The sequence below is a fragment of the Phyllobates terribilis genome, unplaced genomic scaffold, assembly GCF_046119375.1.
Source record: "Phyllobates terribilis strain yellow unplaced genomic scaffold, ASM4611937v1 Scaffold_4__5_contigs__length_816908805, whole genome shotgun sequence".
NCBI lineage: Eukaryota > Metazoa > Chordata > Amphibia > Anura > Dendrobatidae > Phyllobates > Phyllobates terribilis.
The window spans coordinates 677,611,333-677,626,501 of NW_027362764.1; the positions used below are offsets into that span (position 1 = coordinate 677,611,333).

The 15,169-nt window shown below is 42.3% G+C and overlaps 4 pseudogenes; all 4 read right to left on the reverse strand.

The window, feature by feature from the left end:
* Window positions 1-5,102: 5,102 nt before the first annotated feature.
* Window positions 5,103-5,222, reverse strand: LOC141270039 (5S ribosomal RNA; annotated as a pseudogene).
* A 7,250-nt stretch (window positions 5,223-12,472) lies between these two features.
* Window positions 12,473-12,592, reverse strand: LOC141269730 (5S ribosomal RNA; annotated as a pseudogene).
* Window positions 12,593-13,213: 621 nt separating this feature from the next.
* On the reverse strand, window positions 13,214-13,332 carry LOC141269868 (5S ribosomal RNA; annotated as a pseudogene).
* A 934-nt stretch (window positions 13,333-14,266) lies between these two features.
* LOC141269211 (5S ribosomal RNA) lies at window positions 14,267-14,386 on the reverse strand (annotated as a pseudogene).
* Window positions 14,387-15,169: the final 783 nt, after the last annotated feature.

The window sequence follows — 15,169 nt, forward strand, 5'->3', positions numbered from 1 at the left end:
TACAGGCTTACAGCCCAAGAGTGGCATATCCAGTGGTAGCATAGCGTAGTTTCCCATCATACGAAGGTGACCTTGTCGTGGTTGATGGGCACACATAAATTGGCCAAATTATGCGCAAAAAACCTTCATTTTTCAAAGTGACATTAGTCTAGATACAATATTTCTTATATTTTCATGTATGGAGTGCCGAAGTTCTTTTTGCTATTGAGATTACTCTTTTCTTCAGAGCACCCGAATAGACCAGTGAGCGACCCCTCTCTTTTTTCTATTAATCATTTTTGGGATCCCGCTCCTGGAGCATTGCAGCAGGTACGTGTTTACACTATTAGAAGTTTGACAGCCTTTTTTCTGACCATGTGTCCCTCCCATTCAGTCACAGGTGGTTTTAACTAGCTCTACCAGCCCATACATTGTAGGTTAAAAGCCCAAGCAGAGACATATTGTCCATACAGGCTTACAGCCCAAGAGTGGCATATCCAGTGGTAGCATAGCGTAGTTTCCCATCATACGAAGGTGACCTTGTCGTGGTTGATGGGCACACATAAATTGGCCAAATTATGCGCAAAAAACCTTCATTTTTCAAAGTGACATTAGTCTAGATACAATATTTCTTATATTTTCATGTATGGAGTGCCGAAGTTCTTTTTGCTATTGAGATTACTCTTTTCTTCAGAGCACCCGAATAGACCAGTGAGCGACCCCTCTCTTTTTTCTATTAATCATTTTTGGGATCCCGCTCCTGGAGCATTGCAGCAGGTACGTGTTTACACTATTAGAAGTTTGACAGCCTTTTTTCTGACCATGTGTCCCTCCCATTCAGTCACAGGTGGTTTTAACTAGCTCTACCAGCCCATACATTGTAGGTTAAAAGCCCAAGCAGAGACATATTGTCCATACAGGCTTACAGCCCAAGAGTGACATATCCAGTGGTAGCATAGCGTAGTTTCCCATCATACGAAGGTGACCTTGTCGTGGTTGATGGGCACACATAAATTGGCCAAATTATGCGCAAAAAACCTTCATTTTTCAAAGTGACATTAGTCTAGATACAATATTTCTTATATTTTCATGTATGGAGTGCCGAAGTTCTTTTTGCTATTGAGATTACTCTTTTCTTCAGAGCACCCGAATAGACCAGTGAGCGACCCCTCTCTTTTTTCTATTAATCATTTTTGGGATCCCGCTCCTGGAGCATTGCAGCAGGTACGTGTTTACACTATTAGAAGTTTGACAGCCTTTTTTCTGACCATGTGTCCCTCCCATTCAGTCACAGGTGGTTTTAACTAGCTCTACCAGCCCATACATTGTAGGTTAAAAGCCCAAGCAGAGACATATTGTCCATACAGGCTTACAGCCCAAGAGTGGCATATCCAGTGGTAGCATAGCGTAGTTTCCCATCATACGAAGGTGACCTTGTCGTGGTTGATGGGCACACATAAATTGGCCAAATTATGCGCAAAAAACCTTCATTTTTCAAAGTGACATTAGTCTAGATACAATATTTCTTATATTTTCATGTATGGAGTGCCGAAGTTCTTTTTGCTATTGAGATTACTCTTTTCTTCAGAGCACCCGAATAGACCAGTGAGCGACCCCTCTCTTTTTTCTATTAATCATTTTTGGGATCCCGCTCCTGGAGCATTGCAGCAGGTACGTGTTTACACTATTAGAAGTTTGACAGCCTTTTTTCTGACCATGTGTCCCTCCCATTCAGTCACAGGTGGTTTTAACTAGCTCTACCAGCCCATACATTGTAGGTTAAAAGCCCAAGCAGAGACATATTGTCCATACAGGCTTACAGCCCAAGAGTGGCATATCCAGTGGTAGCATAGCGTAGTTTCCCATCATACGAAGGTGACCTTGTCGTGGTTGATGGGCACACATAAATTGGCCAAATTATGCGCAAAAAACCTTCATTTTTCAAAGTGACATTAGTCTAGATACAATATTTCTTATATTTTCATGTATGGAGTGCCGAAGTTCTTTTTGCTATTGAGATTACTCTTTTCTTCAGAGCACCCGAATAGACCAGTGAGCGACCCCTCTCTTTTTTCTATTAATCATTTTTGGGATCCCGCTCCTGGAGCATTGCAGCAGGTACGTGTTTACACTATTAGAAGTTTGACAGCCTTTTTTCTGACCATGTGTCCCTCCCATTCAGTCACAGGTGGTTTTAACTAGCTCTACCAGCCCATACATTGTAGGTTAAAAGCCCAAGCAGAGACATATTGTCCATACAGGCTTACAGCCCAAGAGTGGCATATCCAGTGGTAGCATAGCGTAGTTTCCCATCATACGAAGGTGACCTTGTCGTGGTTGATGGGCACACATAAATTGGCCAAATTATGCGCAAAAAACCTTCATTTTTCAAAGTGACATTAGTCTAGATACAATATTTCTTATATTTTCATGTATGGAGTGCCGAAGTTCTTTTTGCTATTGAGATTACTCTTTTCTTCAGAGCACCCGAATAGACCAGTGAGCGACCCCTCTCTTTTTTCTATTAATCATTTTTGGGATCCCGCTCCTGGAGCATTGCAGCAGGTACGTGTTTACACTATTAGAAGTTTGACAGCCTTTTTTCTGACCATGTGTCCCTCCCATTCAGTCACAGGTGGTTTTAACTAGCTCTACCAGCCCATACATTGTAGGTTAAAAGCCCAAGCAGAGACATATTGTCCATACAGGCTTACAGCCCAAGAGTGGCATATCCAGTGGTAGCATAGCGTAGTTTCCCATCATACGAAGGTGACCTTGTCGTGGTTGATGGGCACACATAAATTGGCCAAATTATGCGCAAAAAACCTTCATTTTTCAAAGTGACATTAGTCTAGATACAATATTTCTTATATTTTCATGTATGGAGTGCCGAAGTTCTTTTTGCTATTGAGATTACTCTTTTCTTCAGAGCACCCGAATAGACCAGTGAGCGACCCCTCTCTTTTTTCTATTAATCATTTTTGGGATCCCGCTCCTGGAGCATTGCAGCAGGTACGTGTTTACACTATTAGAAGTTTGACAGCCTTTTTTCTGACCATGTGTCCCTCCCATTCAGTCACAGGTGGTTTTAACTAGCTCTACCAGCCCATACATTGTAGGTTAAAAGCCCAAGCAGAGACATATTGTCCATACAGGCTTACAGCCCAAGAGTGGCATATCCAGTGGTAGCATAGCGTAGTTTCCCATCATACGAAGGTGACCTTGTCGTGGTTGATGGGCACACATAAATTGGCCAAATTATGCGCAAAAAACCTTCATTTTTCAAAGTGACATTAGTCTAGATACAATATTTCTTATATTTTCATGTATGGAGTGCCGAAGTTCTTTTTGCTATTGAGACTACTCTTTTCTTCAGAGCACCCGAATAGACCAGTGAGCGACCCCTCTCTTTTTTCTATTAATCATTTTTGGGATCCCGCTCCTGGAGCATTGCAGCAGGTACGTGTTTACACTATTAGAAGTTTGACAGCCTTTTTTCTGACCATGTGTCCCTCCCATTCAGTCACAGGTGGTTTTAACTAGCTCTACCAGCCCATACATTGTAGGTTAAAAGCCCAAGCAGAGACATATTGTCCATACAGGCTTACAGCCCAAGAGTGGCATATCCAGTGGTAGCATAGCGTAGTTTCCCATCATACGAAGGTGACCTTGTCGTGGTTGATGGGCACACATAAATTGGCCAAATTATGCGCAAAAAACCTTCATTTTTCAAAGTGACATTAGTCTAGATACAATATTTCTTATATTAACCTGGGCTTGATGTCAGCTGGCATTATAAGCTGACATCAACCCCAACCCTATTACCCCCTGCCACCGCACCAGGGCAGCGTGGAAGAGCGAGGCTAAGTGCCAGAATTGGCGCATCCTATGAATGCGCCATTTCTGGGGCGGCTGACGGCTGGTGTTTCTAGCCTGGGAGGGGGCCAATATTCATGGCTCCCTTTCTGGGCTATTAATATCAGCCCCCAGCTGTCTGCCTAGCCTTTGCTAGCTATTAAATTAGGGGGGACCCCACGTCATTTTTTTGGGGGGTCCCCCATTTTAATAGCTAGTAAAGGCTATGTATTCAGCTGGGGGCTGATATTAGTAGCCTGGGAAGCTCCGTGGGTATTACCCCCTTCCCAGGCTTCAAACATCTGCCCCAGCCGTCTGCTTAACCTCCGCTAGAGCCTAAAATTAAGGGGAACCCCACGCCAATTTTTTTAATAATAAATCCTTTATTTTAATACTAAATGACAAGTACAGTAACCAACACTATCACTGTACTTCATATATATGTGACTGACATGTTTCTATCTATCTAATCTATGTGTGAAGCTCTATTCTGTCTGTTATAAATTGTCGGGTACCGCTGCTGAATTGCCAGCCGGCTTTTTTAAAGAGACGGTGCATGAAAACACTATTATTTTTTTTGATAAATCCTTTACGCTAAATGACAAGTACAGTAAGCAGCACTTTCACTGTACTTCGTATATATGTGGCTGACATGTTTCTATCTATCTAATCTATGTGTGAAGCTCTATTCTTTCGGTTCTAAATTGTCGGGTACAGGTGTATGCCGCTGCTGAATTGCCGGCTTTTCATGTTTCACTGTTGGCACTGTTCCCATCGATTTGGGCAATCACTGTAATGCCACAACCACCATGGCTGTGGCATTACAGTGAGTGGCAGACAATCCCTGCATGATTGGTGCTCTAAATAGCGCCAGACATGCAGGACACGCTTTTGGTGCACGAACAGTTATCGAACATAACCTCGAACAGCCGAATTTTTTGCAAATCGTTCGGGTTCGTCGAACAACTCGAACACCGCCCAAAACAGCTCGAATTTGAGATTGGCGAACAGTTCTAGTCGAACACCGCTCATCTCTACTTTTAACGCCATCATTTCCACACGGCGAGCGGCGGAGTCAATAAGCACTCCTAGCCGTGGAAAGGAGCTCGGTGTCAGGCCTGCGTGAAGGCGGCGGGGTAGCGTACTTAGCTGCCAACTGGCTCAGAGGCCTTGGGGCTTCCATCATCTAAGTTACTTAAGGTCGGTGTCCGGTAAGGCGCCGTTCCATGCTAGCCGAGCTGGGCAGTAGGGCAAAACGTCATCAAAACGGTCTACAGCACCCGGTGTTCCCAGGATGTATCCCATCCAAGAACTGTCCGAGCCCAGCCATGCTTTGCTTCCGAGATCAGACGAGATCATGCGTATCCAAGGTGGTATGGCCAGTAGACGCTGCTTGATCCATCACCCGGCCAGCCTTTCTCAGGATCGCTTGGTGGCGAGCAATCTGGCCGTGACGGGGCGGGCTCCGAAGGGTCCATGCAAAGGCTGTGCCGTCCCTACAGGTGTGGTTTGTTTATCAGTGATTCACCCGCCGCATCAGGTGTCTTCAAAAATGGCTCGGCGCAGGGTCTCCTGCAGGCTAAACCCTTCATCGCTGTAATGTGACAGAAAGAGCAAGCTGGACCCGTAACTTGGGGGCGGAGCAAGACGTCCAGGGGTGAAAGAGGGAAGAGGGTGAGATGGTTGCCAGTGACTTTGAGCTGCTCTTCAGGGGGGAGGGTCGTGTTGCCTGCAAAGGTCTTCTGCTTGGGGTTACCGGTGGTTGCCTCCAGCCACCCGGGAGACGCTGGTCCTGGTGAAAAGGAGCCTAGTATTAAAAGTAAATAAGCAACAATGCTGGAGGCCCACGGTGATCAGAAGGATGCTGGTATTTTGCAGAGATGAAATAGCGCAAGAGAGAAAGCAAATGAAAAAAAGAAAAGAGAATGAATGTGTGCACTTGTGAAAGGGAATGGAAAAAAGGCATAGAAGAGAGTGCCCCCTGCTGGTGGAAGGAAGGAAAAAGCAAAAGCCTACAGCACCTGGCATTCCCAGGCGGTCTCTGTTAAATGGTTAATTATGGAAATTCATTTGGAATGTTAATCGATAATCATTTTTCTGAGTTCTATGCCTCAGCCATCGTGTCTAGTTGGCATGCGCTATTTGTTTGTGTATTTTTGGTTCACTACCATATGTAGAACAGGTGTCCATACGACTGGCTATAAAAGCCCATGGTACAGAAACGGGGGGCTCTCTTGCTCTGCCCACCCCACAAGACACAGAATCTTCATGCTGAGAAGCAGATGACATGTAGGCCTGGACACATGCTGGACAAAGACATGATTTACCAGCCAGGATCCAAGGAAAGATGGGTGAATCTCAACAATTAAGCTAATTATGGACAAATGGACAATTACTTTATAACTAATTATTGTATATACCTGCTGCAATCGGATTCTTTTTAATGGACAATCCAAGAATAAAGAGATACATTTTTTTATAAGAATATCGTGATATTGATACTTTGAGAAGTCCTCAGTAGAAAAAAATAATACAGGAAGAGTATTATTTTACAATGGTGAGCCAGCCAGTCCTGTTTTTTTGTTTTTTAAATTAAGTAAGTGAATTTCTTCCGTGAACAAGGGGGGAGTCCTGACGAGCTGAACAGCTGTTGTTCACGTGTCAGTAAATTCACTAGTTTGTCACGAGAAGCAGAAAGGACCTACAGACTGAGGAAAGACAGGAAGCAGAGGTACTAACAAGGAACAGAATCACACAGGAAAAGAATCAGACGAACTGAAGACAGGACGTGCTGATAAAGAGAAGCCAAGGAATCTTAAGATAAGCAAAATATGGATATAATTTCTTCTTTTGCTAAACAAAGTAATATTAATTTCAAAGTTAATGTAGGAGATGACATAGAAGTTTTGTTGCTCAGTTTATACAAAGAATGTGAATTGCAGAATTTACAGTTAACTTCTAAATTGGTAAATAGAGACAAACAGAAATTGAGAAATATTCTACATTTGGTAGATTTTTTTCATAGTCTTGTGTTAGAGATTTCTAAGCAGGAAAATAGTGTAGAAGTGTCAGACGGTGATACTGATTCAGACTGTAATGTGGAAAATGAACAAGAAGTAAGACACGTATCTGTAACTGAAGGTGACCTTGGGTCTGACCAAGAGACGGACATACAGAAACCTGACATGGGAGGAGACATGACTGACATACGAGAAACCGACATACTAGGTGATGTGGGAGGAGACGTGAGTGACGTAGGAGGAACGGACGTACAAGAGCCACTAAAAAATATCAGAGAATCCTGGAATTACCCAAGCTCAACTCCAAATTAAAATGAGGAAAAATTTGCTGAAATTATACAAAATCATGCCAAAATAGGATGTCAAAATCCATGCCTGTAGAAATTCAGAGACATTTGAGAGCTTCTCTGATAAGTTTGATTTATCCAATGAGGAGAGGAATCAATTATTTAAAATATGGATTCCTGTGACATTGTCCAGACGTTTACATTTAATGCCCTGTGAAAATGACTCTCCTAATGGATGGGAAAATGATTCGGACAGATTAAGATATTTGATTTATTGTGTCACAAAGGATTTTCCCAAATAGAAGATCTGCAGAAACTAAGGATTGGTAGGAAGGAATGTACATATACATGCGTGTCCATATTTGAACGGTTGTACAAAGCTCTCATTAAAAATGGAAAAGTACAACATATGATAACAACTTTTGTACAAAAATTCAAATTCCTAAATTCAGTTTCCCAAGTTATGGCATCACAAAAAAATTCATTATTTGAATGTGCGCAGATGCTGGATTTTGTTAGAAAACATGAGAATCGTGAGAAGAAAATAAATCAAGCTAAATTTATAAAACCAGGAAAGGTAAAATCTTACCAAAAGCCAATATCAAACTCTCCTAGACTGAGTCATCCCCATAGTGAACTCTATCAAATACGCAGAAGATTTCATATATGTTATAAGCCATATCAGTGCAAAGATCCATCTCTCCACTGAGTGAGTTAATTCTCAGTCAGAACTGTGATTCTCTAAAAAGGAAAATGGCTGAAACTGATGGACAGAGACAGGTGAGACGACCAACTCACAGTGACGTCATGGAATGTCGACAGAAGAACAGGCAGTTCTCTGAGGTTTTGAAGGATAGAAAAATGTCTTTCCTAAATAGGGCATTCCTGGAGATATTTCAGAGAGACAGAAGATTTGGTTTAGGGAGTGGCTAAGGAAAAACTGTAATTATAATGTTGTATCAAAATGTAATACAATGTCTCAATATTTATTTATAATCTTATACAGTAAAATTGTAGTTACATAGTTTCTAATAGTACACATATATATATATATATATATATACACTTGTCTAAGTAGAGATTGCGTATAATTGTATTTATATATACGTTTATAAAATGTATATATATATTAATTAATAAATTAGAACTTCATATATATAAATTTAAGTAGAAATATTTTGAATTACATTAGAACCAACCAATATATGTATAAGATATTTAAATAAATCTGTTTCTGTATGAATTTGATATTTAATTTTATTTTCTTATATTTCCTTAGAGTTTTCATTCCAAAGCAGGATTTGATCAAAGAACTCTAAAATGGATTTATTTCTTTATTCACACAGGAAGTGAAAAAATTGCATGATTTTATGTGTATAACATTTTAAAATAATAACAATATATCTAGTTGAACTATAATATATATGTAATACTTATTAATTCTTTTGTGTTGCTAATATTTTCTGTGCATGAAGTGTTCGTGCAAATTAAAGTAGCTTTACAGCATGACGTATGACAGCTGCGGCCTTTGAACTTTGAGCTAATAGTATAGGATCCCATTCATTCTATTTTCAACTGATGTAACTTAAGACCGGGCAGCCAGTGAAAAAAGAATCTTAGACAAGAGTTTTTTCAAGTGTCTGAAATTCCAGTGACTTACTTTCATATTATATAATATGTACTTGGGGAATATTCAAAGAAATATAAAGATATTCAATTGATATGGCAATGCGCATTAATAAATTGGGATACAACAATTTTGGGTTAAATATATATATATATATATCTAAAACTTCATATGTGGAATGTTTGAGTTGAACAGATCTGTGAATCGATATGAAATTTATGAAATTTATGCACAATATTTCTAGAAGAATAATTATTTTTAGTTGGGTTCTGATATATACATAAATTTTATAAAATAATATTTTTGGTATTAAGGGGGAAAATGTGTTTTTGATCCTGATTACATAATCACTTTTGATCAATACTTATTTTCCACACATTTTAATAAAGAAGACATAATAATAAGGTACTATGGTATAATTAAGAAGGGTATTACATGCAAAGTTGCATAATTTAATATTTTTTGGTGGTACAAGGTTATGAGAAATATGAAATCATCCAGATAATGGAGATATAAGGGTATTTTTTATGGAGAATATAATTACTCTGCATTTGTCATTAAAATTTAAAGGCCTTATTTTTATTTTTATTCTTATTTTTACTCTTAATTTTATTTTTCATTTTTAAAATTTTATTCTTACTTTATACTTCTTATTTTTCTATTTTTTCATTTTTTAATTCTCATTTGATTTTATTTGAGTTCAATATCTCAATTGAGAAAACACATTAATATTTAATAAAGTAATGTCTAATACAAGAGTATTGCTTCATTAAATATATATTGCTAAGGAAAAAAATGTTTACATTTTCTGAGTAAACACAACAATTCATTCATTCATTTATTCATTCATTCATTCATTCATACATTCATATATTTATTCATTTTGGTTCAGGAGTATACATTCTTTGATATTATTGGTTTAATAAAGATATAAAAACTTGTTTTTTCAAAATACACTGACACCTATGGGTTGGAAAAGGTAATTACACCTATGACATAAAAATGTTCTATCATATGGAGAACTTGATTGATAATGAATTATTATATATTATTGTTTATTATTCCAAACATAATTTATTTTAATATTTTGATAATAATTAGATGGATATTACTGATTGCTATGGTACGCTGTGATATTATAGGTTAGGAAAAACTGCCAGATTTGGTATCAGATTAGGGAATGAAGACTTCAATCAAGACATCGCAATTATGAATTCTATCTTAATAAAGACATTTAATTTTTATAAATCAAAGAGATTCTCAAAAGTTACAAGAAGAAGCAACTGATATCCGGACGTCTCAGAAGGTAACAGGTGTGAATGCTGAGTGTTATAATAGACTGTGTCCATTACATACAATACAATTCACACCACTGATCACCAGGATGGCAGAGGACGATGATCCTATATGTACTGTGTTGTGTTCAAGTTTCATCACGTTCCACTGGTTTCTTATCACCTGCAACGCTTCAATGAAAGCTGGTGAACAGGTAATACCTGGCATATGTGTCCTGTATATAAAGGACTGAGTACTGGTTATGGTGCTATATAAAGCAGGAAAGTGTCAAGTTAACCCTTGCTTTACTGACCAAAGACGTCACATCTGTTCCAAAAGTGACACGAGACCAGTGCGGACACACGAAAGATTCCAAAGACGATCCAACGTAAGTCCAGGTGACACTGCACAGATATTAAAGCTACATTTCATCCATGGACTTTGTTTTCTTATCAACTGACACACATGATCTTTCTAATAAAGAGTACAGTTTATGGACTGAACAATAATGAACACAATTATGGACTGTACAATATCTACATGCTGTAATTTATTTCAAAGGAGTTTTCATCTAAAGACTGTGTTATAAGAGAACCAAGAAGATGACGACCCGATGACATCAGATGATGACGATTGAACCCGCGATTGCTTCAATTTAGATATAGGGAAGTATAATTATACATATTAAATGAATATTAGTCACGGCTTACCATAACATGAATTCACATCATTATATAACAATAAACCGATATTGATACTATTATTACTATTATTATTATTATGGAAATTTAATGATATTGCCAAGGAAGAAGGAAAGAAAAAATGATTGATGAATGTATCTTCTTTTGAGATTTTTCAGTTAAAGTCCTTTTATTCTCAAAAAAGGGGGAAATGTTAAATGGTTAATTATGGAAATTCATTTGGAATGTTAATCGATAATCATTTTTCTGAGTTCTATGCCTCAGCCATCGTGTCTAGTTGACATGCGCTATTTGTGTGTGTATTTTTGGTTCACTACCATATGTAGAACAGGTGTCCATACGACTGGCTATAAAAGCCCATGGTACAGAAAGGGGGGGCTCTCTTGCTCTGCCCACCCCACAAGACACAGAATCTTCATGCTGAGAAGCAGATGACATGTAGGCCTGGACACATGCTGGACAAAGACATGATTTACCAGCCAGGATCCAAGGAAAGATGGGTGAATCTCAACAATTAAGCTAATTATGGACAAATGGACAATTACTTTATAACTAATTATTGTATGTACCTGCTGCAATCTGATTCTTTTTAATGGACAATCCAAGAATAAATAGATTTTTATAAGAATATCGTGATATTGATACTTTGAGAAGCCCTCAGTAGAAAAAAATAATACAGGAAGAGTATTATTTTACAGTCTCCCATCCAAGTACTAACCAGGCCTGACCCTGCTTAGCTTCCGAGATCAGATGAGATTGGGCGTGTTCAGGGTGGTGTGGCCGTAGGCAGAGACAAGCCTCTCACTTTCTGCTTTTCTACTTTGAAGTCTGGCTGCCGGCTGCCCTTTCCAGTGCTCAGCAAGACCAGGTCCTTTTGTGCTTTCCCTTCTCTTCAATTTTTTTGCTGGCTTCCTTTAAAGGTCTTGTAGACAGAAGGCCTCACTCAGAGCCGCTGAGCTCACTGATCGGCTGCAGCGCTGTCGACGGAATGTCAGCTTCGCGGCCAATGCCACAGGCCGGGAGCAGAGGCGAGACTCACCGGTAGACCCGGGTAGGGTGAGTAGAGCGCGGTTAGTTGCTTTCTAATAGCCTGCAGCCGGGGATTAACTTTTAATGAAAGGGAACAATCCCTTTGACTGTCTGCAGCGCGCCACACCTAGGAAGCGCACTCTCACACACAAGCCAGCATGCACACGTGCTCGCACGTGACAACACCCCCTATCTGCCCCTACAACCGCTCCGTCACCATGCGTCAGACTCTCCTGCCTTTTTTATGATTTCAGGGCCCTAGCAGGAATCACCCCCCCTCCCCAATTCCTTCCGCACCTTCCTTGCCTTCCTTGCACTGAGGTTAGCTCTTTGTCAGCCGTCTGGCTTGGTTACACAAGATTCTTTGCAGAGAAACATGTTACTTCTGCTGGCCCTCGCTAGGCGCCCGGCATCCAAATCCTTCCCTGGGCACCTGCTGAAAGCCTGGCCCCTTCACGGCCCCGAGTGCTTTTAACGCCATCATTTCCACACGGCGAGCTGCGGAGTCAATAAGCACTCCTAGCCGTGGCAAGGAGCTCGGTGTCAGGCCTGCGTGAAGGCGGCGGGGTAGCGTACTTAACTGCCAACTGGCTCAGAGGCCTTGGGGCTTCCATCATCTAAGTTACTTAAGGTCGGTGTCCGGCAAGGCGCCGTTCCATACTAGCCGAGCTGGGCAGTAGGTAAAAATGTCATCAAAATGGTCTACAGCACCCGGAGTTCCCAGGAGGTCTCCCATCCAAGTGCTGTCTGAGCCCAGCCCTGCTTTGCTTCTGAGATCAGATGAGATCGGGCGTATCCAAGATGGTATGGCCAGTAGAAGCTGCTCGATCCATCGCCCGGCCAGCCTTTCTCAGGATCGCTTGGTGGCGAGCAATCTGGCCGTGACGGGGCGGGCTCCGAAGGGTCCATGCAAAGTCTGTGCCGTCCCTACAGGTGTGGTTTGTTTAGCAGTGATTCACCCGCCGCATCAGGTGTCTTCAAAAATGGCTTGGCGCAGGTTCTCCTGCAGGCTAAACACTTCATCACGGTAATGTGACAGAAAGAGCAATCTGGACCCGTAACTTGGGGGCGGAGCGAGACGTCCAGGGGTGAATGAAGGAAGAGGGTGAGATGGTTGCCAGTGACTTTGAGCTGCTCTTCAGGGGGGAGGGTCGTGTTGCCTGCAAAGGTCTTCTGCTTGGGGTTACCGGTGGTTGCCTCCAGCCACGCGGGAGTCGCTGGTCCTGGTGAAAAGGAGCCTAGTATTAAAAGTAAAGAGGCAACAATGCTGGAGGCCCACGGTGATCAGAAGGATGCTGGTATTTTGCAGAGATGAAATAGCACAAGAGAGAAAGCAAATGAAAAAAAGAAAAGAGAATGAATGTGTGCACTTGTGAAAGGGAATGGAAAAAAGGCATAGAAGAGAGTGCCCCCTGCTGGTGGAAGGAAGGAAAAAGCAAAAGCCTACAGCACCTGGTATTCCCAGGTGGTCTCCCATCCACATACTTACCAGTCCCAACCCTGCATAGCTTTCAAGATCAGACAAGATTGGGTGTGTTCAGAGTGGTGTGGCCATGGGCAGAGACAAGCCTCTCACTTGCTGCTTTTCTACTTTGAAGGCTGGCTGCCGGCTGCCCTTTCCAGTGCTCAGCAAGACCAGGTCCTTTTGTGCTTTCCCTTCTCTTCAATTTTTTTACTGGCTTCCTTAAAAGGTCTTGTAGACAGAAGGCCCCACTCAGAGCCACTGAGCTCACTGATCGGCTGCAGCGCTGTCGACGGAACGTCAGCTTCGCGGAAAATGCCACAGGCCGGGAGCAGAGGCGAGACTCACCGGTAGACCCGGGTAGGGTGAGTAGAGCGCGGTTAGTTGCTTTCTAATAGCCTGCAGCCGGGGATTAACTTTTAATGAAAGGGAACAATCCCTTTGACTGTCTGCAGCGCGCCACACCTAGGAAGCGCACTCTCACACACAAGCCAGCATGCACACGTGCTCGCACCTGACAACACCCCCTATCTGCCCCTACAACCTCTCCGTCACCATGCGTCAGACTCTCCTGCCTGTTTTATGATTTCAGGGCCCTAGCAGGAATCACCCCCCCCCCTCCCCAATTCCTTCCTTGCCTTCCTTGCACTGAGGTTAGCTCTTTGTCAGCCGTCTGGCTTGGTTACACAAGCTTCTTTGCAGAGAAACATGTTACTTCTGCTGGCCCTCGCTAGGCGGCCGGCATCCAAAACCTTCCCTGGGCACCTGCTGAAAGCCTGGCCCCTTCACGGCCCCGGGTGCTTTTAACACCATCATTTCCACACGGCGAGCTGCGGAGTCAATAAGCACTCCTAGCCGTGGCAAGGAGCTCGGTGTCAGGCCTGCGTGAAGGCGGCGGGGTAGCGTACTTAGCTGCCAACTGGCTCAGAGGCCTTGGGGCTTCCATCATCTAAGTTACTTAAGGTCGGTGTCCGGCAAGGCGCCGTTCCATGCTAGTCGAGCTGGGCAGTAGGGCAAAATGTCATCAAAATTGTCTAAAGCACCTGGTGTTCCCAGGAGGTTTCCCATCCAAGTACTGTCCGAGCCCAGCCCTGCTTTGCTTTCGATATCAGACGAGATCGGGCGTATCCAAGGTGGTATGGCCAGTAGACGCTGCTTGATCCATCGCCCGGCCAGCCTTTCTCAGGATCGCTTTGTTATGATCTGCTACAGAGAGTATGGAAAGAAAGGAGATCTATCCCTACAATAGAACTAAACTAGATCCCTACGATGTAACGGGGAACCTGATCCTGCGATCAGACCCGCTAATGTCCTCGGCTAGTCTGAACGCAGACCTATAGATGTGAGGGAGGGATCCCTACAAGATCTAGGGACTGGGAAAAGTTGGACACCTCCTAGCAGAAATAGTAGCAGTCAAAGACAAACACACAACAAAAAGGCATAGGGGTCAGAAGACCTAGCAAAACTAACAGAGAACGGCAACAGAGCAACAAGCTAGCTCAACAGTAGTAAATACAAATGAAGTCCAGCAAAGCCAGGAGGGCGGAGCCGGATTAAATAGGCAAAATTGTCATGTGACCAGCAAACTAAAAAAAAACTAACAGGAGAGTTGTAACAGTACCCCCGCTTCTAAGAGAATTCTCCGGATCCCCTAGGCCCAGGCTTACCAGGAAACCTCCTGTGAAACGCTCGGACAAGTCTGGGGGCAGAAACATAATCCGCTCTCACCCATGAGTTATCCTCAGGTCCGAAACCCTTCCAAGCGACGAGATACTGCAAACTCCCTCTATACCGTCTAGAATTTAGGATGCGGGAAATTTCATATTCCCCGTCCTCCACCACTGGAGGAACAGTGGCAGAGGCGTCACCATCCGACACATCAGCTTTTTTCAACAGAGAAACATGAAACACCGGATTAATCCTCCAGGACGTAG